At 44.5% G+C, this 27959-nt stretch overlaps 1 protein-coding gene and 2 pseudogenes across 4 annotated transcripts in view; 1 reads left to right on the top strand and 2 right to left on the bottom strand.

Moving 5' to 3' along the window:
• The window catches only part of STING1 (stimulator of interferon response cGAMP interactor 1), a 232997-nt gene that overhangs the window by 152923 nt on the left and 52115 nt on the right, over window positions 1-27959 (bottom strand). The gene's annotated exons all lie outside the window — the stretch shown is intronic.
• LOC134938239 (5S ribosomal RNA) lies at window positions 16448-16566 on the bottom strand (annotated as a pseudogene).
• On the top strand, window positions 19997-20115 carry LOC134939051 (5S ribosomal RNA; annotated as a pseudogene).

The raw sequence follows: 27959 nt of genomic DNA on the forward strand, positions 1-27959 counted from the left end.
AGACTAGATAGGCCAAGTGGTTCTTATCTGCTGTCAAATTCTATATTTCTATGCATATTAGTTATCATACTAAGTAAGAGAAGGAAAGGATGGGTGTTACAAGGGGTTAAAGTGGGGGGGAAAGGGATGGAACTGAATTTCATCACCTGGAATGGTAGGTGGAACTAGTTCTTCCTCTGCCATAGCCCTGCACAGTAATTCCAATAGAAATGTGATGTAAAGCAACAAAGAGGAGCAATAGGAGCATGCTGAAGGCAAGGTAAGAGGGGTCTGAAGGGACACAAGACATGGAGCTGCTGGACTAACAGAGGCAGAGATGTGTATAAGGGGCAATACTGTGGGCATTATGTGTTGTAATGGACATTACTGCGGGCATTATGTGTATAAGCGGCACTACTGTGGGCATTATGTATAAGAAGCACTACTAGTGTGGGCATTGTGTATAAGGGCCACTACTGTGGGCATTGTGTAGGAGCACTACTGTGTGGCATAATGTGTATAAGGGGGTACTACTGTGTAGAGTAACATGAAAAAGGTACACTACCGAGTGACGTAATGTGAATAAGGGGCTCTACTGTATGTCATAACATTAAAAATGGGCACTACTATGTGGTGTAATATAAATAATGTGAATAAGACTGTGCTACTATATGGCATAATTTGAATTGGGTGTACTATTGTCTAGCCATGCCCCACCTTTCCTCCCCTTTTTTGCTTTCGGCGTGCACTGTCCATTTATGTAGTTTTGTAGGTAAGGCAGAAATCTATATTTTGCAGGGGGGTACCGAAAACCCTAGAACTGGCTCTGCCTAATGGGAGGGGGGGGGGGGGGTGTGGCAAGTGGCAGGGGAAATAAGCTCCACCAACTCTCCAGGACCACTTTAAGCCCTTGGTGCTACCATGTAGGGTGTTCATCCTGTTGAGAGGGGATGGAGATTTCAGCCATAAATGGAATGTGTTCAGAAAAGGGATCAATGGACAGCTACATGAATTATCATCCAATAAATAATTCAAGCAACAATACTGTAGAGAGACGTAAACACACATACCCTAATACTAACATCACAGAAACAAACTAAATATATTTGGATCATCCTTTTAATTGGTGAATACACTACAATAAATTACTCTTCTGTTAGAATGGCACGTTAATTTGTTGTATTATGGTAAAGGAAAGTTGCCCGCATACAGGAATGTTTACAGTGGTGTAACAAGAGCTGATGGCACCCAGAGCAAATAGACAAATGGTGCCCTTTGAAAACTGTTCTTTAAAATTCTGGCTGAATTTTTATAATGAGTTGTGCTGGAAACATAAATTAGGGAAACACAAGAGCAAGGCAAAACGTGAGTATGAGAGAGATAAATAACATGTGTGTGCGCATGCGCACACACACAAACTGCTGTGTCATTAACTTTGATATAATCCAGCACAAAACTAAATAGTGTAAATGGTGGGTGCCACCTAATTATGATGTTGCAAGAACTGCAAAATGTTAGAATTTTTTAAACATGAAAATAGCATCCAGAAAATTTGCTGTCCAACGCAGGTGCCTCCAGTGGCGTAACTACTGCCCCCGCTGCCCTCGTGGTGGCTTGGGGGCAAGGGCAGTGGCGTAACTACTGCCCCCGCAGCCCTCGCGGTGGCTTGGGGGCGAGGGGCTGCGGGGGCGCCACTGCCTTTGCACAGATTGACATGCGGACGAGTGTCCGCATGTCAATCTGCGGTCTCCTCCCTCCGCTGCTGTAAGGAGGGACACGGAGCGCACAGCGCGCGCCTCTCCCGTGTCCCTCCCTGGCTCTCCGGCCGGTCTAATAAAGGAAGTGCCGTTCGTGAGCTCTGATTGGCTCACGAACCGGCACTTCCTTTATTAGACCGGCCGGAAAGCCAGGAGGGACACGGGAGATGCGCGCGCTGTGCGCTCCGTGTCCCTCCAACACAAAGGAGGGTGGGGGTGGGGGTGGGGGGAGAGCAGGCACTGTGGGGGAATATCTGGCACTGGGGGCATATACCTGGCGGCACTGTGGGGGAATATCTGGCACTGGGGGCATATACCTGGCACTGTGGGGGGATATCTGGCACTGGGGGCATATACCTGGCACTGGGGGCATATACCTGGCACTGTGGGGGAATATCTGGCACTGGGGGCATATACCTGGCACTGTGGGGGAATATCTGGCACTGGGGGCATATACCTGGCACTGGGGGCATATACCTGGTACTGTGGGGGAATATCTGGCACTGGGGGCATATACCTGGCACTGTGGGGGAACATCTGGCACTGTGGGCATATACCTGGCACTGTGGGGGAATATTTGGCACTGGGGGGAGCAGGCACTGAGGGGGCATATGTGGCACTGTGGGGGGATACCTGGCACTGGGGGCATATACCTGGCACTGGGGGGGAATATTTGGCACTGGGGGGAGCAGGCACTGAGGGGGCATATGTGGCACTGTGTGAGAATATCTGGCACTAGGGGCATATACCTGGTACTGTGGGGGAATATGTGGCACTGTGGGGGGGGGTATATTTGGCACTGGGGGCATGTACCTGGCACTGTGGGGGAATATCTGGCACTGGGGGCATATACCTGGCACTGTGGGGGAATATCTGGCACTGGGGGGAGCAGGCACTGAGGGGGCATATGTGGCACTGTGCGAGAATATCTGGCACTAGGGGCATATACCTGGCACTGTGGGGTGATATGTGGCACTGGGGGGGGGGTATATTTGGCACTGGGGGCATGTACCTGGCACTGTGGGGGAATATCTGGCACTGGGGGCATATGTGGCACTGGGGGGGGTATATTTGGCACTGGGGGTATGTACCTGGCACTGTGGGGGAATATCTGGCACTGGGGGCATATGTGGCACTGGGGGGGGGGTATATGTGGCACTGGCGGCATGTACCTGGCACTGTGGGGGAATATCTGGCACTGGGGGCATATACCTGGCACTGTGGGGGAATATCTGGCACTGGGGGCATATGTGGCACTGAGAGCACGGCCCTAGCAACAAGCACTACCCCCTAGCAACGAGCATGACACCCAGTGCATGAAACCCCTGGCAACGAGCATGACACCCAGTGCATGAAACCCCTGGCAACGAGCATGACACTGATAAAGCTAAAAATTTATCGTATATAATACCCTTTATGAGGTCTAAGAACACTGTACGCTATCTACGTATGAAGTACCGTAAGGGTACGCTAGTTGCGTAACAATCGCTTTGCCGTGATCGAGACGCTCAAGCGTCACGTTCACTCACAGCCAAGAGATCACAGGCAGGCACGTTATTGGCTGATGACTAACGTAATGATTCGCTATAGCGTAGCGGACGTTCGGGACCACGGGGAGATCACCAGCGGCGCTGACGCTCACTATATTAAACCTTTGTATCTAAACCATAAACAGTGTATTGTGCAGTGAAACCTTAGTGTAATGTTAGAGTATAAATGCAACACAGTATAACCTTATTACCTTTAAAGCTGTTCGAGCGTCACCGACGCTCTGAGAATACTTAATACTATAAGAAACACACAGATACCGTGCTCAGGGTCCAACGCCTAAAATATATATTTTGAATGATATACTTGCAAAAGAATTAATACAAATACAAATCATACACTACAATATAACATTGACTACCTAACCAGATAACTACACAGGAAATATAAAACAATTACTATTTAAGGGAAAATAAGAGAGAAAGAGGAGGAGAGAGAGAGATTGGCCCACAATAACAAGAAGATCAATATAGTTGCGGAGAAACACTTACGCACAAAGGAAACGATCGCATGCGCCTCTGGACATCCAGCTCCCGATTTTCAGCAATGATAACCGTTGAAGAGTGAGCTGGATGTGATCGGCTTGCCTATTTATGCCCCACACACAATACAATTCAATGGTCCCTACAATCTCATTGTTCATTGGACACAGAAATTCGGCTTCGCATTATAACAAAAGGTCATAGGTTGATTCATACAGGTGGGCTGTGACTGCTTCCAACTGTTCAGGTGGGTGGGATACTGAGTTTCCCGCCGCATGACTAAATAAGAACAAATAATAGTAAATGGACATAAACTTCTTATGTCCATAACTATTCGCATGAGCGATTAATCCGCTCCAAACCAACACCGGAATATTGCTATTTAAATACTCTTCCGATGGGTACCAAACACCACTGTATGACCCCTGTTAGACCCTTCGTACAATACAAAGAGGGATCTCTCTGTTCAGGAACATGCTATATTAACTAAACTTTCAGAATCTATCAAAGGGACCATGATCTACAAAATACATTATTACTGAAAATATGTAACGATTGAGTCGCACGCTACGATCACATAAACTCTACCGTAAATACGCATACCGTACGCCTGCGGGTGCCCGCGACTGTGAGTATGCACACGCACGGGAGAGCGCACGCATGCGCAGCGCGGACCAGAATGAGGTGCAAATATGGCAGTGTGTATAGAGATATTTTTCTGACTTTGACAGTCCACCCTTTGGCAGTCAATAATAACTGCCACCTTCTAAAACATTTCAAAAGAGAAAAATATATGTCAGGGGTTAATACATTTACATGGTTGGGTAGGGGAGGAGAGGAGAAGGTAGGAAAAGGGTATGACCTAGTGAGATAGCAGAAGCATGTGGGTATGAATCCGTGCTTGGGGGTCATGTATCATCGTGCCGTACGTGTTTTAAATCAAGCTTCGAGGTATTGCGAAGTATACATGTGAATTCCTTCTTATCCCGTGGTACGGGTCTGTGGATGGGCTGTCAAACTTTACCGAGCTCTTTTCGGCTTTGGTTGTAACAAAATGGGGGAGCACATTTTAGTTGATGATACATGAATGGGGGAGATATGTGATTGCTGATATCTGTGCCTGTATTCCCTATCGACTATGTGTGTCATTACCTGAGGGTTGTAGAAATGAAGAAAATACATAATTACGGTAAATGCGGTGGTATTCTATGTCAGGTAAATGTACAGTCGTCGATTGAGGTCTTGTTTGGTGTCTGTTGAATGCAGTCTTCTTTGTGCTTTTGCTCATAAGGTGCGAGCAAAGCTGTCAATGTCCATAGATTTACAAAAGTGTTGGGCTAGCGTAATTTTAAAATTTCTAGGGAAACTGGGGATCCATGGCATAGTTCATCAAAAAATCTGTGTATCAGGTTGTCAAACTTCTTCTTTAATCCCTCTGTTGTCTGTATATCGGCTCTTCAAATTCCTCGTCCAAGTGGGTCTTGTTACCTTGGAGAAAACGGAAAAACAGGTGAAAGAAACGGACCGTAGAAATCGCATTTTCATCACATCATTGTTTCTACATTTGGGTCGTAAATCAAGTCCATTGGAATTACAGTTTCCTCACTCCTCAAACTCATTACCCTTGTACGATGTTTGCACTTCATTAAAGCCTGACCGCATCTAAATATCAATCCAATCGATATGACAACACCTAAGATACATAGGAGAAACTTCCCAACATCCATTATGACTCCTTGAGCCCATTCTCCTAAACCAGAAAACCAATTTCGCGGGTTCAACCATGACACCCAACCAGTCAGCTCATTACCTACAGCAGCAAGAGTGAGATTGTGTCTCCTGCGAAATTCCCACTTCAATTGGAGAATATCGTCCATCTTTTGGTCTATGACCTCGACCGGGTCCTCGGTGCTATTCGTAATATATGTGCAACATTTCACGCCGTATTGTGTTGCCAGTGTGACACAATATCCGCCTGTCACTGCTGTGAGGTAATTGAGAACCATTCTATGCTGTACCAGTTCTGTTTTGTAAGCTTGAAGTTCCCTTCCAGTATACCTAAATGTGTCATCATACATTTCAGTGATATTATCTAACAAATTTGCGAGCGCCGATATGTATTTATAATTCAGCACTCCTCTAGCGGTGCGGGTGAAATCTAACGCGATTAAGAATTGAATCCCGGTGGATTCACTTATCAGATCAGAGGCCGGATGCTCTGTCTTCTCTATCAGGTGCCTTTTAACAACGTGCTCGTAATGGGTGTGAGTATAAGGAGCTTGGGCACCACGTTGTATGTCTTTCATTTTGTCATGTGATACAGTCATTACTTCAGGCAGTACTTTTCCAATATAACACAATCCTTCAGAGTTTGGGGCAAGCCACTTGTACGCCTTTCTCCCGCATATGAAATATGCATCATCGGGGAGAACATATGGGACGGAGTAGGACATGACCATATTACACACCTTCCATGTGAAATCTCCTAACCCTAATTCTTCCATCTGCTTAGTACACGTATCAGGTTGTACGATATGTGCACAGTATCCTGGTGATACCTCTCCAACTCTAGTAATCCTATTTCCTAAGGTATACCTATACCGGAAAGATTTTCCTCTACTGGCTATGTGGCGTACAAGCTCTGTATCTGTAGGCATTCTATCTGCTCTATGCGAAAAGGTCATGGTGTGGTTACTCCATGACACTTCCCAATTTCCCGGCTTTCGGGGATTGGAAATGTTAAAACATATGAGGGATCTATCCACATGACATTGGTGGAGCTTCAAACTAGGAGGGCTGGAGATATTAAACCTCCTGTCCACCGGTCTCCCACCCTTTAGCTCAAGTACCTCCCCTACCGTTAAAGGAAATGGTACTAGCCCTGATTTGCTATGACCTTGAGAGCATACCCAACAACCTGTTTGATTTAACACACTACCCACTAAGGAGTGATAGTCACTCAATGGATGCCGGTCCATGTGGATATTAAAACTGGATTGGCATTTCTTGATGCACCCATCCTCAACTACATTGTCACAGAGCCTACAGATACAGTTCTCTTTTCAGCTAACAATCCTTAAGAGAAAAATGTTTACAACTAACATGGCTAGATCGTTTCTGGTACTCGCCTTTTGCTTGGTGGTTGTATTGCTATTGGAAATTTACACCTCCGTCTCAGTCATCGGAACCTTTCTGGATCCTTTCTCGACCTCAATGGTACTCTCGCCGGAACAGACTGCTCTGGTCAACATCATGGTCAACAGGAAAATCCATATCACAGTCTCTTTGGGCAAGTCCATCTTACAGGAGGAGAAAAGAAGAAATTTGTAATGGGGGTACAGAAAAAAAAACAGTTTGAGGGGGAGAGAAACTTGTCACGATAATTAAGTTCTCTAGTCTTGTTGTTCTTCTTGTTCTGCTGTCATCTCAAAGGTGCTGTCTCTCAGTCTTCCAAACGAACATTCCGGTGATGCAATATTCCCTCCAAACCAGCGATCTTTCTGTAAGGAGAAAAAAAATCTTGCATTGCCATTTGTCTAACTGAGGTGTGACATACCATCTTTAAAACATGAGTGAGAAGAGGAAAAAAAACAAAAGAGAGAGAGAGAACAATTCATATATGTATATATAACATAACACATCAATAAACACCAGAAAAAGAAAGAAACATTTTTCAACATAAACATTTTCTAAAACATTGTCAGATCATCGGCTGTCATATCTACATGTCCAATGGTTTCCTTGCGCAGTCCCTCCCCCCCAGCACTTCCACATTCCATTGTCTGTATCTGGCCAGAATACATTGATGCGGATAGGTCATGCTGGGGTTTGGTAGACTTCTGCAAAGACCGAGTATATATGTAATGTTTGAATCCTACCAATAATCGTCAGAGATGGGGAGAGAGAAAAAGAAACATTTCACAGATACATTTACAACGTTTCACCCGGTCATTCCTGTGTCTTCAGGGAATGACCTCCCAATTTATTAACTATAACCTCAGGCTTACCATCAGTCCTAATGATCACCTTTCTTGATTGCACATTATGGGTGTGGCTCAAAATTCTTCCTATATGACCCCTGTTTATAATGGTGTGTGTTTTCTCATTTCTTGGTCTAGGGGGTCTGACTTTATGTGGGTTATTACAGTCGCTGGCATAATGCCCTTCTCTTCTACAATGATAACAAACCCTGGGTTTCCTCCAAGTGTCAATGACCTGAGGTCTTGGTTGATTTGATGCCTCCTCAAACGCTCGGATGCTCATCGCCATCAACCGTTTTCCCTGTGCTTCCCTGATTTCTTGGATATTATGATTATGTCGTTGTCTAGGGGGCTGATGTGACTTTTGTCTACTTCCTGATCTACAATCTCTTGCAAAATGACCTTCCTTCTGGCAATTGTAACAGACTTCCACATTTGAATTTCTCGCAGGGGTTTGGGGCTTATGCTGGAGTGGTCTTGTGGTTAGGGCCTGTATACTTGCGGCCATTAATTTATCACTTTGTGACTCTCTGTATCTGGTGATATTTCAATCAATATCAATAGCGGCCTCTCTTAATGCGGCCACTGAGATATTTCTCCAGTTAGGGTTGGTGGTCTGTACCCTTGTTCTCAATACCTCCTTTAAACCATTCATTAATACCTTAACCGCTATTTCTCTATGCTGTGCGCATGTTTTGATGTCTGTGATCCCAGTGTTCCTAGCCATTACTTGCAGTGCTCGATTGAAATAATTGGAAATACTTTCCCCTTCGTTTTGTCTTATGGAGAAGATTTCATTCCACTTGACAACGGCAGGGAAATATACTTCCAACTGTTGGTTTATCTGCTTAATACATTCCTGATTGTGTTCCTCCGTTTGAGGTACTTCTGTGTCTAATTGACAATCAGTAATAAATTTTGCAGGGTCAACACTGGAGGGCAAACATGCCCTCAGCACTGTCCGCCAATCTTTGTTGGTGGGTTCTGTTGAGTTTCCTAGTTCTTTAATGAACCTTTGACATGCGACTAGATTTTTCCTTGGATCAGGAAATTCGGACATAATTGATCTCAATTCGGTCCGGGACCAGGGACAGCGCATTGCACTGTCCTGGACGGGAATGGTTCCCTGATCGTCAGTCTTCCCATTGGGGACTGTGATCACCCTGACAGGACTAAACTCAATTACATCACCTTGTTTTGGTCTTACAATATGGGGTACATTTGTTTGTGCGTGATATAAAACATTGTACGTACCTGTGGACACGACCTCACCTGACCCTCCGTTAGGGGGTTTGATTATTGCCTTTACCGATTTGGTCGCGTCCACCTGGATGTCTTGTGTGATGGCTGCTGGAAGTGGTGCCGACATCGTGTTGAGTTCACTTTCTTGCTCGTATTCCTGAGGGAAGTTTGACATGGGGTGCAACTTGCACGGGTTAATAGTTGTACATTTAACAGCATTACAATTATCATCGTTATGTTTATTACACTTATTCTTATCATCTATACTACAGTTGCTAAGTGCGTTTTTATTGTTCAACATTGTGCCTTTCTCCGCAACCATAATCCTCTCCATTGCCACATCTCTCCTCCCAAGATGAGAGTCAGGTATGTCAGTTAGCTCTTTTTGCATTTCACTTTCCTGTTGCCATAACTTTAAACAGTCATAATGTTTGATCCGTCTCTTTGCTGGTTCAATAAGACCTATCCTTCTCCTTAGATTTAGTAACACTTCTGGGCTAAAGCTACCTATTCTTGGGAATTTCTCCCCGTCATGTACAGTCATTCTTTCCCATTCATCACATAAAACCTCTGTGTGTGAACCGTATTTTTCACACATTACATACCTGGCCGACCCTATTGGTCGGTTTACTAAATCAACCCGAACCGAGGTTGATCGCCCTCTACCTGAACAACTGGCCCCCATAACTTGCAGGTGTTGCTTTTCTTCAGCGAACCCTTACAAAAACCAAGTTGTCCGGGGCAGGCTGGCGGTGAAGTTTACCGAGTACTCCACTCACTTCTCGCCCACGTTGGCCAGTAACACAATCACTGTATCCAGAGCTGTTGTACCCAACCTAGGGCCCCTGTGAACCTTTATTTACTGGGGCGCGTTCCCCAGCAAGTATCGGTTGTTGGATAGTTCCTGAGTGACCAGCGAACTTCCCTTAAAATAAAAAAAATTACACAAATCACGTTAAAATGTACAAATAGCGTTTATGACCTTCGTACACAAATAGTACCGGTCAGGTTTACTAATGCACACAATTACGTGCGGTACAATCGTTCAGCACATAAGCAACTAATCTTATGTGTGGAGCGACCAGTGGAATCGAAAATTTCGGCTGCGAATTCCTTCAGCCAGAGCTTAATGGCCTATATGGGTTCCGCACCAACCCTTCTTGGTGTTGTGCTACTTGTCTCTATAGCGGACTTCCTTGTCTGCTGTACCTGGACCTCCTGGTCTGTTATGCGACCTCCTGGTCTGTTACAGTATGACCTCCTGGTCTGCTACACTCTAATGCTCAAAAAAAAATTTTATGTTTAACCAGAGATGCCTCCCTAGCCACCATGCACGTCACTTACATGTATGTACCTTCACGAGAACTCGATACTTTTCTTGTGGTTCAACCTCAAAATTGTATAATTGCAAACACTCACTCACCACATGTACACTTTTGTTTCTATTTCTATTTCTGCGCAGAAATTTTTCTTTAGACCAGATGTGTTACCAATTAGGAGAAGGATCTGTTAATTTAAATTTGGAATGTAAAAAAAAAATAGATTTGCGCAATTTATCACCTGGCGTTATTTACCGCGTGGCGCTACTTATCGCGTTGAGAGGAGAGAAAAAAAACTTGTGATTTGAGTTACGTGGGCGTACCCGTACGCTCCGTTGCGTAATATACGCTGCGTGCGTCGGCCCTTGGATTGCGTACGCAAGTCTCAGTCTTTTGTTAGAGACACGTGTACGCAAAGCAAAGATCCACCGTAACACAATTTATACGTTTATCAATGTAGATGATCCTTGATCATCTACCGCACACCACACTGACTTCGCCTTATCTCCCAGGCAAAACTGTGTGTTTGTCTATCCTTTAACTATGTTACCTTTACTCTTAAACTATAAAATAGTGACAAATCTTTCTTAGCACGTTTATCAACTATAAAACTGGCAAACAGAAGAGTGATATACGAAAATACACAAATGAAAAAGAAATGCAGATATATATGTGCGTGCGTGTGTACGCAAGACAGAAAAAAAAAATAAACAGTTTTAAAAAGACTATTGTTTTGTTCTTACCTCCGGTTCCCGGATTCCTTCAGCACCCTTTACTAAGAGAAGCAGACGCTTATCCAAACAGCACTACGAGGAATATGATCTCCCGCCCTTTGCTGCTGGATAATGTCTGCTGAAATTACCTAGTGTAGATATGTGAAGGACAGGACGAGCCCGCAATTGATAAAGCTAAAAATTTATCGTATATAATACCCTTTATGAGGTCTAAGAACACTGTACGCTATCTACGTATGAAGTACCGTAAGGGTACGCTAGTTGCGTAACAATCGCTTTGCCGTGATCGAGACGCTCAAGCGTCACGTTCACTCACAGCCAAGAGATCACAGGCAGGCACGTTATTGGCTGATGACTAACGTAATGATTCGCTATAGCGTAGCGGACGTTCGGGACCACGGGGAGATCACCAGCGGCGCTGACGCTCACTATATTAAACCTTTGTATCTAAACCATAAACAGTGTATTGTGCAGTGAAACCTTAGTGTAATGTTAGAGTATAAATGCAACACAGTATAACCTTATTACCTTTAAAGCTGTTCGAGCGTCACCGACGCTCTGAGAATACTTAATACTATAAGAAACACACAGATACCGTGCTCAGGGTCCAACGCCTAAAATATATATTTTGAATGATATACTTGCAAAAGAATTAATACAAATACAAATCATACACTACAATATAACATTGACTACCTAACCAGATAACTACACAGGAAATATAAAACAATTACTATTTAAGGGAAAATAAGAGAGAAAGAGGAGGAGAGAGAGAGATTGGCCCACAATAACAAGAAGATCAATATAGTTGCGGAGAAACACTTACGCACAAAGGAAACGATCGCATGCGCCTCTGGACATCCAGCTCCCGATTTTCAGCAATGATAACCGTTGAAGAGTGAGCTGGATGTGATCGGCTTGCCTATTTATGCCCCACACACAATACAATTCAATGGTCCCTACAATCTCATTGTTCATTGGACACAGGAATTCGGCTTCGCATTATAACAAAAGGTCATAGGTTGATTCATACAGGTGGGCTGTGACTGCTTCCAACTGTTCAGGTGGGTGGGATACTGAGTTTCCCGCCGCATGACTAAATAAGAACAAATAATAGTAAATGGACATAAACTTCTTATGTCCATAACTATTCGCATGAGCGATTAATCCGCTCCAAACCAACACCGGAATATTGCTATTTAAATACTCTTCCGATGGGTACCAAACACCACTGTATGACCCCTGTTAGACCCTTCGTACAATACAAAGAGGGATCTCTCTGTTCAGGAACATGCTATATTAACTAAACTTTCAGAATCTATCAAAGGGACCATGATCTACAAAATACATTATTACTGAAAATATGTAACGATTGAGTCGCACGCTACGATCACATAAACTCTACCGTAAATACGCATACCGTGCGCCTGCGGGTGCCCGCGACTGTGAGTATGCGCACGCACGGGAGAGCGCACGCATGCGCAGCGCGGACCAGAATGAGGTGCAAATATGGCAGTGTGTATAGAGATATTTTTCTGACTTTGACAACACCCAGTGCATGAAACCCCTGGCAACGAGCATGACACCCTGAGCATGAAAACCCCTGGCACCGTGCATGGAACCAAGAGCATGAAACCGCTGGCAACGAGCATGACACCCAGTGCATGAAACCCCTGGCAACGAGCATGACACCCTGAGCATGAAAACCCCTGGCACCGTGCATGGAACCAAGAGCATGAAACCCCTGGCAACGAGCAGGTAATTTAAAAGTAATTAGAAGCCTTACTGTAGAACTTAATGTGTAATGGGCATTACGGTGTGTGGCATAATGTATCACGGACATTGCGGTGTGTGTCATAATGTGTCAGGCATTACGGTGTGTTGTATACTATATCACGGGCATTGTGGTATGTGGTATAATGTCTCAGGATCATTGTGGTGTGTGTCATACTGTGTCACAGACATTGTATGTGCTATAATGTATCAGGGGCATTGCAGTGTGTAGCATAATGTATAACGGGCATTGCGATTCCTGTCATAATGTGTCACATGCATTACGGTGTGTGGCATAATGTGTCGGGGGCATTACAGTGTGTGCATATTGTGTCATGTGCATTATTGTGTGTGGCATAATGGCTAAGGCCATTGCAGTATGTGGAATAATGTATACTGGGCATTAGTATATGGAGGAAAAATGACAAATAATGTAAGGGGCATGAATCAGGATTATTTTTCTTTGCTGTGGTGGCTAACGTCTGGGCGTGCAGGTTGCAAAACTGGGGTATAAGGTAGTCTTTTCCTGCAATGCCACGCCCCTTTACGCGAAGCCACGCCCATTTCAACTAAGCCACACACCCTTTTGGCGGCGCTTTACTAGTGCCAATTATGGGGGGGGGGGGGCGCCGAAGAATTTTTTGGCTTGGGGGAGAAAAATTTCTAGTTACGCCACTGGGTGCCTCACCTGTCCCACCCTAGTTACCATTGAATGTTTATAGTACATTATGATGAGATGACTCTTTGGCTGAACTACCAATGCACACAAGTGACACATGATTGTATACATCCAACTTTCAGGTATTTTTTCAAAGTAACAACTACTGTACTTTTCTAATCCACTGCCTGTGACCATGCACTTATTAAACATGCTATTCCCTCTTATGGGACATTACATCCTGCGATGAATGTCGAAATACAGTGGTGCTTGAAAGTTTGTGAACCCTTCAGAATTTTCTATATTTCTGCTAAAATTTGGCATAAAACTACTCAGATTTTCACAAGTCCTAAAAGTAGATAAAAAGAGAACCAAATCAATCAAATGAGACAAAAAAATAGACGTGCTTATTTTTTTAATGAGGAAAATTATCCAATATCACATATCTGTGAGTGTCAAAAGTATGTGAACCTTTGGGCTTAGCAGATATTTTGAAGATGAAATTAGATTCAGATATTTTCAGTCTATGGGATGACAATCAGGTGTGAGTGCGCAACCTGTCTTTTTAAAAGAACATGGGCCCTCATTCCGAGTTGTTCGCTCGCAAGCTGCTTTTAGCAGCTTTACACACGCTAAGCCGCCGCCTACTGGGAGTGAATCTTAGCTTCTTAAAATTGCGAACGAAAGATTCTCAAAATTGCGACCACACACCTCTTAGCAGTTTCTGAGTAGCTCCAGACTTACTCGGCATCTGCGATCAGTTCAGTGCTTGTCGTTCCTGGTTTGACGTCACAAACACACCCAGCGTTCGCCCAGACACTCCTCCGTTTCTCCAGCCACTCCCGCGTTTTTCCCAGAAACGGTAGCGTTTTTTCGCACACACCCATAAAACGGCCTGTTTCCGCCCAGAAACACCCACTTCCTGTCAATCACATTACGATCACCAGAACGAAAAAAAAACCGTGAGTAAAATTCCTAACTGCATAGTAAATTTACTTGGCGCAGTCGCAGTGCGGACATTGCGCATGCGCACTAAGCGGAAAATCGCTGCGATGCGAAAAAAATTACCGAGCGAACAACTCGGAATGACCCCCATGGATCTATCAAAGTCTGATGTTCTCAACACATGTTTGCGGAAGTGTATCATGCCAAGAATAAAGGAGATTACTGAGGACCATCTGAGGATCATCACATCAACCATCTCTAAAGAATTTCGACTTCACCTATGAACAATGTCAGACAGATTGTGTACAAATGTAGGAAATTCCAGACCATTATTACCCTCCCCAGGATTGGTCGGCCAATAAAGATCACACCAAGAGCAAGGTGTCTAATAGCTTGCAAGGTCACAAAGGAACCCACGGTAACCTCTAAGCAACTGACGGCCTTTCTAAGATTAGCTAATGTTAATGTTCATGAGTCCACCATCAGAAGAACACTGAACAAGAATGATGTGCATGGCAGGATTGCAAGGAGAAAGCTTCTGCTATCAAAAAATAAGACCACCTAGACATGCCAGAAGGCTATTGGAACAATGGTTTGTGGACAGATGAATCCAAAATAGAGTTTTTGATTTAAATGAGAAGTGTTATGTTTGGAGAAATTAGAACACTGCATTCCAGCATAAAAACCTCATATTGAATAGGGCTCCTGCTTTGGCAGCTTTTATCCCTCATTGCCAGCGGTCTGTTAGTGTGGGCCCACCGCCCCTGACACAGGGTGCCTCGCTGCCTGTACCTGAGGTTTGGTTGCGGATCCAGGGGTCGCTCCGTACGGCCCTGCGGGTTGCGGCCTTCCTCACTGCTGGCAGCCGGGGACTCGAGTTGCTGGCGGGCCTGATCCGGAAGTCGTTGCCGCAGCTGATCTCACCGCTGGGTAGCCTCTGTCTGCCGGGGACCCAGCGCTGCCCGCAGCGGTTCCTTTCCTGATCCTCCCATAGACGGCGTGAGGCGGCTGGACATCCCCCTCCGCTGGGCCCTGCAGTGCGTGCCCCGTCTCTCCTCTCATCTGGCTGAGGCAGCTGACGGCCGGAGCCCCCTGTGGCGGCCCCCCTCCCCCGGGCTTGCTGATCCGCTGGCCTGCTGATCTCCCTGCTGCTGGAGCCTGCTCCTAGAGGACTAGTAGTGAGGGCTTTCTTTTTCTTTTTCTCCTGCCCCGGGCTGCTGAATGCAGGGACTCCCAGAGACACCCTCCTAAGCTGTGGTTAGTGGCTCCCTCTGCTCTGTGTCAGCTGAGGCTGACCTTTCTTTGTGTGCTACAGCCTCCACACTGCTCACCTCCATATACAGTATATTTCGACACACACACTCCTCAGTGATTTTGCAGGGGATTTTATTTTATGTGACTTTTGTTGTGTACTGTTTCTCCGTTTGCACTACCTGAGACCTTGATCAGCTACACTGTCTCAGTCGTCTCTCCCTGTGATCTCTGACATGATGTGAGAGCAAACCAGGGCGAGAGAGAAGGCTCTTGTGTGGGCGCACTCTATACAGGAAAGAAAGTTCCTATGATGTATGAGAAATAACAGAGGATGTTAAAACTTAACTTTTATTAGTAATAATGAAAAACACATATTACCCATCTAAACGATCCAAAAAATAAAGATTAAAGAGAAAAATTTTAAAATGTTCTGGTCTCTTCATATAGAGAATGATTGGAAAGGTTTGTAGACACAAAATTGTCATACCACCTGTTCCCCTGACCAGTACAGATAACTGTATTGATAGGACCGAGGAGTGGTAAAGGCGTTCATATATAAATCTTCAACTATAATCACTTAAATTAAGTAGATATATAGTTGTTTGGCGGTCATCAGACTCTAGCACCTGAATCATTCGATAAATATCATGATTGTAAGTAGAAAAAACACATTGATCTGCATTGAACATCCACTGGCTGGATAAGAGAATATAGAAAGGAATAGTGGTGATACTGCTGTTGGCATGTTCTTCTCACACAGAGAGGAAAAAAATCCTGATCTACAACACCAGGTATTCACAGGTAGTCTCCTTTCCTGATACTAACCCGGCCCAACGCTGTTTAGCTTCCAAGATCGGACGAGATCGGGCGATGGCAGCGTGGTATGATAGTAGAGAATAGTATGATCAGTACGCCAATGAGAGTGCACCTATATACGAGAAAAGTATCAGTAGGAAATGATAGAGAGAAGCTAGAAAGAGGAGAAAGAAAAAAAAGATAAGTAAGATTAGGTGGATCTGCTTTCCACGTTAGGCACGGTCAACAGCACCCACTTTCGTGGCTCTGTGCTCCGTGAATCGAGGATGAGAGTCCACGAGACAGATAAGGCAAAGAATTTAGTTCAAAATTGATGTCTCAATAACTAGGGTAAAAATGCAATAGAATAATGCAAAAAGTATTGTGTATATATATACTCTGTGGCTGCAATCAGGCTCACAGAGTGATCACCTCAGTGAGCACATATAATGGACAATAGAGCTAAGTACTGTTTTTGAAGATCCCAAAGGGAAATGTAGGTTGTCACAGAGTACATTGGTATCACAAAGAAGAATATAGGAAATAGATAAACATTGGTATGTATATTACATGCACATACAAGACTTCTTGACAATACTAAGGCAGTGTTAACAGGTTAACAACTCGGCAGGATATATCGGATAATTATTAGAATAGAAAAAATATGTCATAGATTTCAAATCTACCGTAGGGAGAATGAAAAGACAGCTTATCTGTTGATTTAAAATAAAAATGACAGATAATATCTGTCAGATGCCATAAAACAAAATAATATATGAAAAAGCAAGAAAATAGAGATATGCTGGCCACTGTTGGAGTTGTAGTCCATATAAGAGAGCAGGACTCACATACAAATAGAATACTAAGCTCTAATCAGCAATGAATACATATGCATTCATAAGCTGCCTGTGTATGATATTGCTGCCAGTGTACCACAGAGCAGTGAAGGCTTCCGGAAGTGAACAAGCCCTAGCGGGCGAAACGCGTCTTCCATATGGGGGTCCGCACATGGAGTGACCGCATGGCGCCAGCTCCTTGCACCTGACTAGGCACTGACTCATCCTCCTGCTCACTGGTTGGGGTATCGTAAGCCTTCACTGCTCTGTGGTACACAGGCAGCAATATCATACACAGGCAGCTTATGAATGCATATGTATCCATTGCTGATTAGAGCTTAGTATTCTATTTGTATGTGAGTCCTGCTCTCTTATATGGGCTACAACTCCAACAGTGGCCAGCATATCTCTATTTTCTTGCTTTTTCATATATTATTTTGTTTTATGGCATCTGACAGATATTATCTGTCATTTTTATTTTAAATCAACAGATAAGCTGTCTTTTCATTCTCCCTACGGTAGATTTGACATCTATGACATATTTTTTCTGTTCTAATAATTATCCGATATATCCTGCCGAGTTGTTAACCTGTTAACACTGCCTTAGTATTGTCAAGAAGTCTTGTATGTGCATGTAATATACATACCAATGCAGTGGCGGAACAAGCAAGCGGTGGGCCCAGGTCCAACAAAATGCTTTGGGCCCCCCCCCCCATCCCATCCAAGTCCACCCCATGGGCAGTGCGCGCCGTAGGCACGCGCAAAAATACATAGTGGCGTGGCTTCGTGGGGAAGGGGTCTGTCCACAAAATAATACCAATTCATAAAACGGTGCACAGTAGTCTCCATTCTTCAAATTACACCGCACAGTAGCACCACTACACCAGGTAGAGACCCTTTTACTCCTTACAGCGAACAGATTCCCCTTTTTACACATAACGGCAGACAGTGTGCACTTTTTACACATAACGGCAGACAGCGTGCCCTCGTTACACATAGCGGCAGACAGCATACACTTTTTACACAATGGCAGACAGCGTGCCCTCGTTACACATAGCGGCAGACAGCGTGCCCTCGTTACACATAGCGGCAGACAGCGTGCACTTTTTACACAATGGCAGACAGCGTGCCCTCGTTACACATAGCGACAGACAGCGTGCCCTCGTTACACATAGCGGCAGACAGCGTGCACTTTTTACACATTACGGCAGACAGCGTCCCCATTTTACACATTACGGCAGACAGCGTCCCCATTTTACACATTACGGCAGACACCATACACTTTTACACATAACGGCAGATAGCGTGCCCTTTTTACACATTACGGCAGGCAGATTCTACCTTTTTACACATAGCGGCAGGCAGATTCCCCATTTTTATACATAGCGGCAGGCAGATTCCCCATTTTTATACATAGCGGCAGGCAGATTCCCCATTTTTACACATTGCGGCAGGCAGATTCCCCATTTTTACATTGCGGCAGGCAGATTCCCCATTTTTACACATTGCGGCAGGCAGATTCCCCATTTTTATACATAGCGGCAGGCATTCCCCCCTTTTTACACATTGCGGCAGGCAGTCCCAACAAATAAAAAAAGAAAAAGAAAGAAAGAAAGAAAGAAAGAAAGAAAGAAAGAAAGAAAGAAAGAAAGAAAGAAAGAAAGAAAGAAAGAAAGAAAGAAAGAAAGAAAGAAAGAAAGAAAGAAAGAAAGAAAGAAAGAAAGAAGAATTATACTTACCCTCTCTGTTGGCTCAGGCTCCTCGGTGCAGCTTCCCGGGCAGTAGAGAAGAAGGAGGGAGGTGAAGGAGGGAGCCGCAGCAGCGCTGTGTTACTGGTGGAGGCGCTGCTGCTGCTGCCCCTCTGCTTCCCTATAGGCTGTTCTCAGAGACAGCCTATAGTGAAGCAGAGGAGCAGCAGCAGCAGCGCCTCCACCAGTAACAAAGCGCTGCTGCGGCTCCCTCCTTCACTGAGAGACTGTGACCTGTTTGTATATGAGGGAGGGAGGGACGGACCCTCCTCCCTCCTTCGTGTGCGGGTGGCCAGAATCGTTCCTTATGACGGGCGGGTCACGGGAGCGCTGGTGTGCGGCTGCGGCATGACATACAATGAGTCATTGTGAGTGACTCATTCATGTAATGCCGGCCGGCGGCTGTGGGCCCTTGAGTGCGGCGGGGCCCCAGTGCAATGCACTGCCTGCCCCGCCAGTAGTTCCGCCCCTGTACCAATGTTTATCTATTTCCTATATTCTTCTTTGTGATACCAATGTACTCTGTGACAACCTACATATCCCTTTGGGATCTTCAAAAACAGTACTTAGCTCTATTGTCCATTATATGTGCTCACTGAGGTGATCACTCTGTGAGCCTGATTGCAGCCACAGAGTATATATATATATATATATATACACAATACTTTTTGCATTATTCTATTGCATTTTTACCCTAATTATTGAGACATATCAATTTTGAACTAAATTCTTTGCCTTATCTGTCTCGTGGACTCTCATCCTCGATTCACGGAGCACAGAGCCACGAAAGTGGGTGCTGTTGACCGTGCCTAACGTGGAAAGCAGATCCACCTAATCTTACTTATCTTTTTTTTCTTTCTCCTCTTTCTAGCTTCTCTCTATCATTTCCTACTGATACTTTTCTCGTATATAGGTGCACTCTCATTGGCGTACTGATCATACTATTCTCTACTATCATACCACGCTGCCATCGCCCGATCTCGTCCGATCTTGGAAGCTAAACAGCGTTGGGCCGGATTAGTATCAGGAAAGGAGACTACCTGTGAATACCTGGTGTAATAGATCAGGTATTTTTTCCTCTCTGTGTGAGAAGAACACGCCAACAGCAGTATCACCACTATTCCTTTCTATATTCTCTTATCCAGCCAGTGGATGTTCAATGCAGATCAATGTGTTTTTTCTACTTACAATCATGATATTTATCGAATGATTCAGGTGCTAGAGTCTGGTGACCGCCAAACAACTATATATCTACTTAATTTAAGTGATTATAGTTGAAGATTTATATATGAACACCTTTACCACTCCTTGGTCCTATCAATACAGTTATCTGTACTGGTCAGGGGAACAGGTTGTATGACAATTTTGTGTCTACAAACCTTTCCAATCATTCTCTATATGAAGAGACCAGAACATTTTAAAATTTTTCTCTTTAATCTTTATTTTTTGGATCGTTTAGATGGGTAATATGTGTTTTCATTATTACTAATAAAAGTTATGTTTTAACATTCTCTGTTATTTCTCATACATCATAGGAACTTTCTTTCCTGTATAGAGTGCGCCCACACAAGAGCCTTCTCTCTCTCCCTTGTTAGTCAATGTACTTTCTGGCTCTGGGTGCACCACCAATGAGGACAGCATTTAGGAGAAAAATATTATACATATTTTCTCGCACCCGCTATCAAGGGTAATTAATTGTCTGCTTTTGTTTTTTTCAATTCAAAAACATTTTTTTGTGACCTGTGCTCAATCGCCCTATGCTTTTGTCATGATGTGAGAGCTCCCGACTAGCTATGCTGTTTCACTACCAGGGGAATGTATCCCCCGTCATCCTTCTAGACAATGGTGTTGTCCTTTGAAATGGTCTTTTCGCTCTTCTGATGGCCAGAGGCAAGAAAAATCAACAGGGAAAGTCCGCCCGATCTACACGTAGTAATACTTACCAATCGAATCTCTGGTCCTACTTATCTCCACCGCCGGTCGCTGACCCTTCTGCTATGCCTGATAATTCTAAAGGTCCGCCCACAAGGGCCCTTTCTCCCCCGTCTGGTGATCTGCAAGCTCAAATGTCCCAACTACGAGGTGAGATTGGAGAAATTATGATGCACGTCCGCTCCCTTCCTTCTAAACAAGACATGCAAGCGCTTGAATGCCGCCTACAGGATTCCTTTCAGACCCAGATCTCATCAGTGCAATCTGATATAAAACATCTGGGAGCTATAATTGTCTCTCTCGAGGAGGAGAAAGATTTGGTGGAGGACCAACTACTTCATCTTCGTGACGTGGTCTCCCAACAAGGGTCGGACATGAGATTGATGCAGAATAAATTAGATGACCTGGACAACGGAGGCCTTCAGAATAATATTAGAGTACAGGGCCTTCCTGAAGCTGTCCATTCATCCGGCCTTATTGGCGCCCTTAACAAAATATTTGGAGAAATTCTAGGCCTGGATCCCGAAAATTCTATTGAATTCGACCGGGTCCATAGAGCCCTCAGACCGAAAGGGCCAGCTTATGACAGCCCAAAAGACGTCATCTGCAGGCTCCACTATTTCTCACAGAAGGAGGAGATTCTTCGCAAGGTGCGTGATTTGGAGGGAGTCGACTTCAATGGTACCCGGATCCAAATTTTCCAAGACCTCTCCTGGCGTACGCTCCAGCAGCGGAGGTTGTTGAAGCCTTTGACGGAGGCAATGCGCAAGCGTGACCTGAAGTACAGATAGGGTTTCCCATTCGCCTTACAAGTGTCCCATGCTGATAAGCTCTTCTCTCTCCAGTCCCCAGCGGATTTGCCTGGCTTTTGCTCTGCTTTAGGCCTAGAAAATATTTCCCTTCCTGATTGGCAAGCTTTTGTCCTCCCTACCGTGACCTCAGCTAACCCAGCCAGGAGGGAGAGATGGCATCAGGTCCAACACCCTAAACGGAAATCCAAGGATGGAGTCCCTCTCAAAACATTGGATGCCACCTGACGGTAATATGGTCGGTGTACTTCTCTAGGATCAGATCTCATTAGTCTCCCCTATAGGGTTTGCGGACTGACCCTCATGAGGCTTACCTGATTGTTTTGTTACATGTTCTATGTATTGCAAACCTCACGATTTATGCTATACATTGTCATATCTCCATGTTTTGTTTTTTGGTTTGTTTTTTCTTTTCCTTTTTAGCTTCACGTAGCGTTGGACATCGGCTGTATTGTATTCTCGGATACTTCTACCGTGTTATAGCCGTTTAGTGTTAGTCTGCCTCCACATCTAGAGCCCTGTTATTACGTGTTTCTTTCCGTGCATACAGCTCATACTCCAGGCATTCCCAACCACGGTCCTCAAGGCACACCAACAGTGCAGGTTTTAGTGATATCCAGGCTGCAGCACAGATGGTTAAATCAAAATAACTGAGCTACTAATTAAGTCACCTGTGCTGAAGCCTGGATATCACTAAAACCTGCACTGTTAGTGTGCCTTGAGGACCGTGGTTGGGAATGCCTGTCATACTCTGTCCTCATTTTTTTTCTTCCCCTGTGCTTCAATGTTTCACTTTTTCACTTCTTATCCTGAAAAGACCTAAAATGATATTGTTATTGTTTTAATTCTGTACCAAGAACACCGGTTGTCGTAGTTTCTTACAATATATTTGAAATGATTATCCTATAGGATGGTGGGGCCGCGGCCCCCTAGTACACCCCTTACCGCCATGGTTTTCACGAGACAGAGGTACCCCTATGGTTCCTTTCTTGTCCGGATGCGGTATTCTACTGTTCACCTTATTTTGTTGTGCTGCTTATTTTCTCTTTTGTTCTCTGATGTTTTTATTTTTTCTCTTCTCTTCTTCTTATCACCCTCCTTCTCTTCTTTCTCTCTTCACCTGGATCAAAGTGGGCATTCATTGGTGTCATTTCCCTACTTCTACATATGGCTTCTACACTTAGGATAATCTCCGTAAATGCTCGGGGTCTGAATGTCCCTGAGAAGAGGGCGGGAGCTCTTCATTCATTTCATGCTGAGAAGGCTGATATTGTCCTCGTTCAGGAGACTCACTTCCGACATTCCCCCTCTGCTCCCACAGTTTAGGAACAGGCTTTTCCCTACTTCGTATTATTGTAATTATTCCCAGTCGAAGTCTAAATGAGTGGCCATCCTTTTTGCCAAACACATACCCCTTACCGATGTTACGGTACACCGGTTGGAGGAGGGGAGATGCCTTTTACTTATATGCTCAATTTTTAATACAACTTTTACGATTGTTAATATCTATGCTCCCAACCAAGGCCAACCAGCTTTTCTCGAAAATATTCTGGACAGAGTTGATTCGCTCAAACAGGGGATCCTGATAGTAGGTGGGGATTTTAACTGGGCTCTCGATCACAATCTAGATACTTCCTCGAAGTCCCCGGTGGTCCCTCACCATTTGTCTAGGAGGGTGAGGTGCTTGCTCCATATTCACCAGCTGTCTGACGATTGGCGTATACTTCACCCTTTGGTTCGGGATTTTACATACTACACGACTCCTCACCACTCCTATTCTAGGCTAGATTATATCCTGCTTGATCATAGACACCTTCCCTTGGTTTGCGCTGCTTCCATTGGCCAGATGACGTGGTCAGACCACGCCCCGGTTAGACTGGACCTTTCCATAGGACCCCCTCTCACCCAGCGTCGTCCTTGGAGTCTCAACAAATCATTACTGCATGACCCATATTGTAAAGCCCAACTTGAGGACGCCATTGATATGTATATTGCATGCAATGTGTCTCCTGAGGTTTCTAACCTGACGATCTGGGAGGCCCATAAATGTGTGCTACGGGGAAAATGTATCCAACTGGGCTCCTATTTAAGGAAACAACACTTAGGCCAAATTGAGGGCCTTTTATGGCGTATTGAACTCCTATAAACTTCCCATAAGGCCTCTCTCTCTCCTGACACTTATGTCGAGTTGGTCGCAGTCCGTTCGTCCCTTAATAAACTACTCTTGGATAAAGTTAAATTTTCCTTTCGGAGGTGTCGCAATCGATATTACCGCTGGGGCAACAAACCGGGCAAAATGCTTGCCAGGGCTTTAAGTTCCCAGAGAGCGCTCTCGTTTATCCCCTCCATAAAGGATGCACAAGGCCATATTTTCCATGACACGGATAAGATTGCAGAGACATTTTGTTCGTACAGGTTGAGTATCCCTTATCCAAAATGCTTGGGACCAGAGGTATTTTGGATATCGGATTTTTCCGTATTTTGGAATAATTACATACCATAAAGAGATATCATGGTGATGGGACCTAAATCTAAGCACAGAATGCATTTATGTTACATATACACCTTATACACACAGCCTGAAGGTCATTTAATACAATATTATTAATAACTTTGTGTATTAAACAAAGTTTGTGTACATTGAGCCATCAAAAAACAAAGGTTTTACTATCTCTCTCACTCAAAAAAGTCTGTATTTCAGAATATTCCGTATTTCGGAATATTTGGATATGGGATACTCGACCTGTATTACTCCTCTCTATATAATCTCCCCTCTCCTGAATCCTATCCTGCTGCTATCGACAGGCCCTGTGCCGTGGACACTTATCTTATGAAGATTGGTTTCCCTAAACTCACGGGGGATGCCATTGAGGACCTAGAAAAGCCCTTTACTCTCCAAGAGCTCGATGATGCCATCAAATCCACCCCCCTCTGGAAAGAGTCCTGGCCCCGATGGCTTCACCATCACTTACTATATAGCTTTCAGAGACAAATTAACTCCGCTTCTTCTGAAAGCCTGCAACACAGTCTCATATACTAACCCTTTTTCTAGGCAATCCCTCGAGGCCCATATTACGGTCATTCCTAAAGGTGGTAAGTATCCCTCCCTGTGTCCCAGCTATCGGCCTATATCCCTTCTCAATGTCGACGTTAAACTCTTCGCCAAGCTTCTTGCGAATAGGCTAAAATCCCTCTTGCCCTCTCTTATCCACAATGACCAAGTGGGGTTTGTCCCAGGTCGAGAGGCGAAGGATAATACTTCTAAGATCATAGCTCTTATTCACCACGTTTCTTCGATGGGCTCGCCAGTGATTCTCCTGTCCACTGACACAGAAAAGGCCTTCTATAGAATTGACTGGGGTTTTATGGGCGGGATGCTGAGACACATAGGACTGGGTCCGACCTGCCTACATCGCATCTTGGCCCTCTATGCCTTTCCTTCGGCTAGAATCATGATTAATGGTTCCCTGTCGGGTTCGTTCAATATTAACAATGGGACTAGGCAGGGGTGCCCCCTGTCCCCTCTGATTTTCGTCCTCTGTATGGAGGTCCTAGCTAGGGCGATTAGGCATAACCCGAACATCTCTGGGATCAGACTGCAGGCCACCGAATATAAACTTGCCCTCTTTGCCGCTGACTTAATAGCCACAATCACGAATCCTACTGTCTCCCTGCCTAATTTGGTGGATGAGTTTAAGATTTTTGGTGACCTCTCTAATTTCAAAGTAAATTATTCCAAATCGGTAGCCCTAACCCTTACTGCCCCACCTGCTATGGCTTCAGGACTGAAAGCCGCATTTCCCTTTGCCTGGCATAACTCCCAATTGAAATACTTAGGGATTACTCTTACCAAAGATCTTTCACGCCTTTTCGATTTTAATTTTACCCCGCTACTAACTAGACTACGTGCAGACCTTCAGTCCTGGAATTCTAGATCATTCTCTTGGCTTGGCAGGCTGGGTATTCTTAAGATTAACTCTCTCCCGAAAATCCTATATCTATCACATACTTTACCGATTAAAATCCCTTCCAAGTGGTTCCGTGACATCCACTTGTTATTTAGAGAATTCATCTGGGGCGGTAAGAGACCCCTTTTGAGATTTAGTATAATGGTCAGGCAGAGAGATAGAGGTGGCCTTCCCCTGCCCGATGTTCAAGGATACCACCGAGCCTGTCATTTACAAAGGATTCTGCTGTGGTCCAGAGCTGAGCCATCGAAACAATGGGTACAGATTGAGAACCATGTTCTCTCGACGCCTCTTGCCGGACCCACCTTAGCTTGTTGGAAAGCTATTAGAAAATCCCCTTCTATTTCCTCTTTGACCTCCTCTTATTTGTCCTTTTTATTTAACAACCGATTTACTCCTGGCACTGACGCGCGGACCTTTCAAACTTGGTATGACTCGAGACTCTGTAGGGTCGGACAGCTGGTGAGCAGGGGGGAGATCGTCCCCTTCTCGGAATTACGGGAAAAATTGAATTTATTGCCCAGAGACTTTTGGCGTTATTTACAAGTATGACATTTCTTGTTATCTCAGGGTTTTCCTAGGAAGCAATTCCTAGCCCTTACACCGTTCGAACGTCTCTGCGATGACCCGTCCTCTCCGTCCCACTCTATTTCCTTGATATACAACATGTTACTGGCGGACTCCGCCCTAACTCTCCCCCAATTCCCTAAGACATGAGATAGAGAGCTTGGTCAGGAGGTAGGGGAAGATGCTTGGGTAAAAATATTTAAATTAGCCCATGCCTGCTCTCCCAGTACATTAGTGGTGGAGACTCAATATAAACTGATTTCTCGGTGGTACAGATGTCCAGACACCCTCTCTAAGATGGGTTTTGGGGTCCCTAATACATGTTGGCACTGCTCTAACGGACCAGGGAACCCTCTCCATATCTGGTGGCTATGCCCCTCGCTCCAACCCTACTGGAAGGAGGTACTTTCGCTCTCTGCTGAAATAACGGGAGAGGAAGTGCCTACCGATCCCCTGTTTTGGTTGTTTTATTGCTCGTCTAAATCCGTCTCAAGTTATAAACATTCCTTGCTGTGTCACCTCAACAATGCTGCTAAGTCAGTGATTCCTGTCCATTGGCGATCTTCCTCTCCTCCAACAGTTAGGGATTGGCTGAATAGAGTAGATTTCTATATGGATTTAGATGATATAATGATATATGACGATAGGGGTTATTCATCCTTCAGAGACACATGGGTTAGATGGCTACATTTTAAAGACTCCCCAACATTCAGGATCACCCTTGCCTTCAGTCTGTGTCCTATTAGACGCTTTTTCACATGAATGTGTTACTCCTGTGGTGTCATAGGCAGTTGACTCTCGCTTTGGATCGGGTGATTTTCATTCTCTTTTTCTTCTTCTTTCTCTTCTTCTTCTTCCCCTCTTTTTTTCCATATCTCTTGCCTCTTCTTCTTCCCTTTTTTTTTCTTCCCTTTTTATTTTTTTAAATTTATGCTTACAGTATCATCATGACATGTCTGAATATTGATCTGCTCCTCTTCATATATTTGGACTTTTGTAGTATGTTGTTAAACTGCTCTCTTGTTATCAGTTATGGTCTGTAGGGAGCTGCTCAGGCCCATAGATGCGTTGAGATAATTATTTTCATTACTTTTGATTGCGCAATGGTTGTATTGATATTGTCATTGTTTTTTCGCTGTTTTTCAATAAGCATATTTTGCACTAAAAACCTCATACTATCTGTGAAACACGGTGGTGGTAGTGGTGGTATCATGGTTTGGGCCTGTTTTGCTGCATCTGGCCCAGGACAACGTGCCATCATTGATGGGACAACAAATTCTGGATTATACCAAAATTTTCTAAAGGAAAATGTCAGGACATCTGTCCATGAGCTGCATCTCAAGAGAATATGGGTCATGCAGCAAGATAACGATGCAAAGCTCACAAGTCATTTGACCACATAAAGGTTAAAGAATACATGTAAAGTTTTGGAATGACCAAGTCAAAGTCCTGACCTTAATCCACATGAAATGTTGTGGAAGGACCTGAAGCGAGCAGTTCATGGAAGGAAACCCACCAATATAACAGAATTGAAGCTGTTTTGTAAGGAGTAATGGGGTAAAATTCCTCCAAGCCAATGTTCAAGACTAATCAACAATTACAAAAAAAACATTTACATGCAGTTATTGTTGCA

This window comes from Pseudophryne corroboree, chromosome 6 (genome assembly GCF_028390025.1).
Source record: "Pseudophryne corroboree isolate aPseCor3 chromosome 6, aPseCor3.hap2, whole genome shotgun sequence".
Taxonomy (NCBI): domain Eukaryota; kingdom Metazoa; phylum Chordata; class Amphibia; order Anura; family Myobatrachidae; genus Pseudophryne; species Pseudophryne corroboree.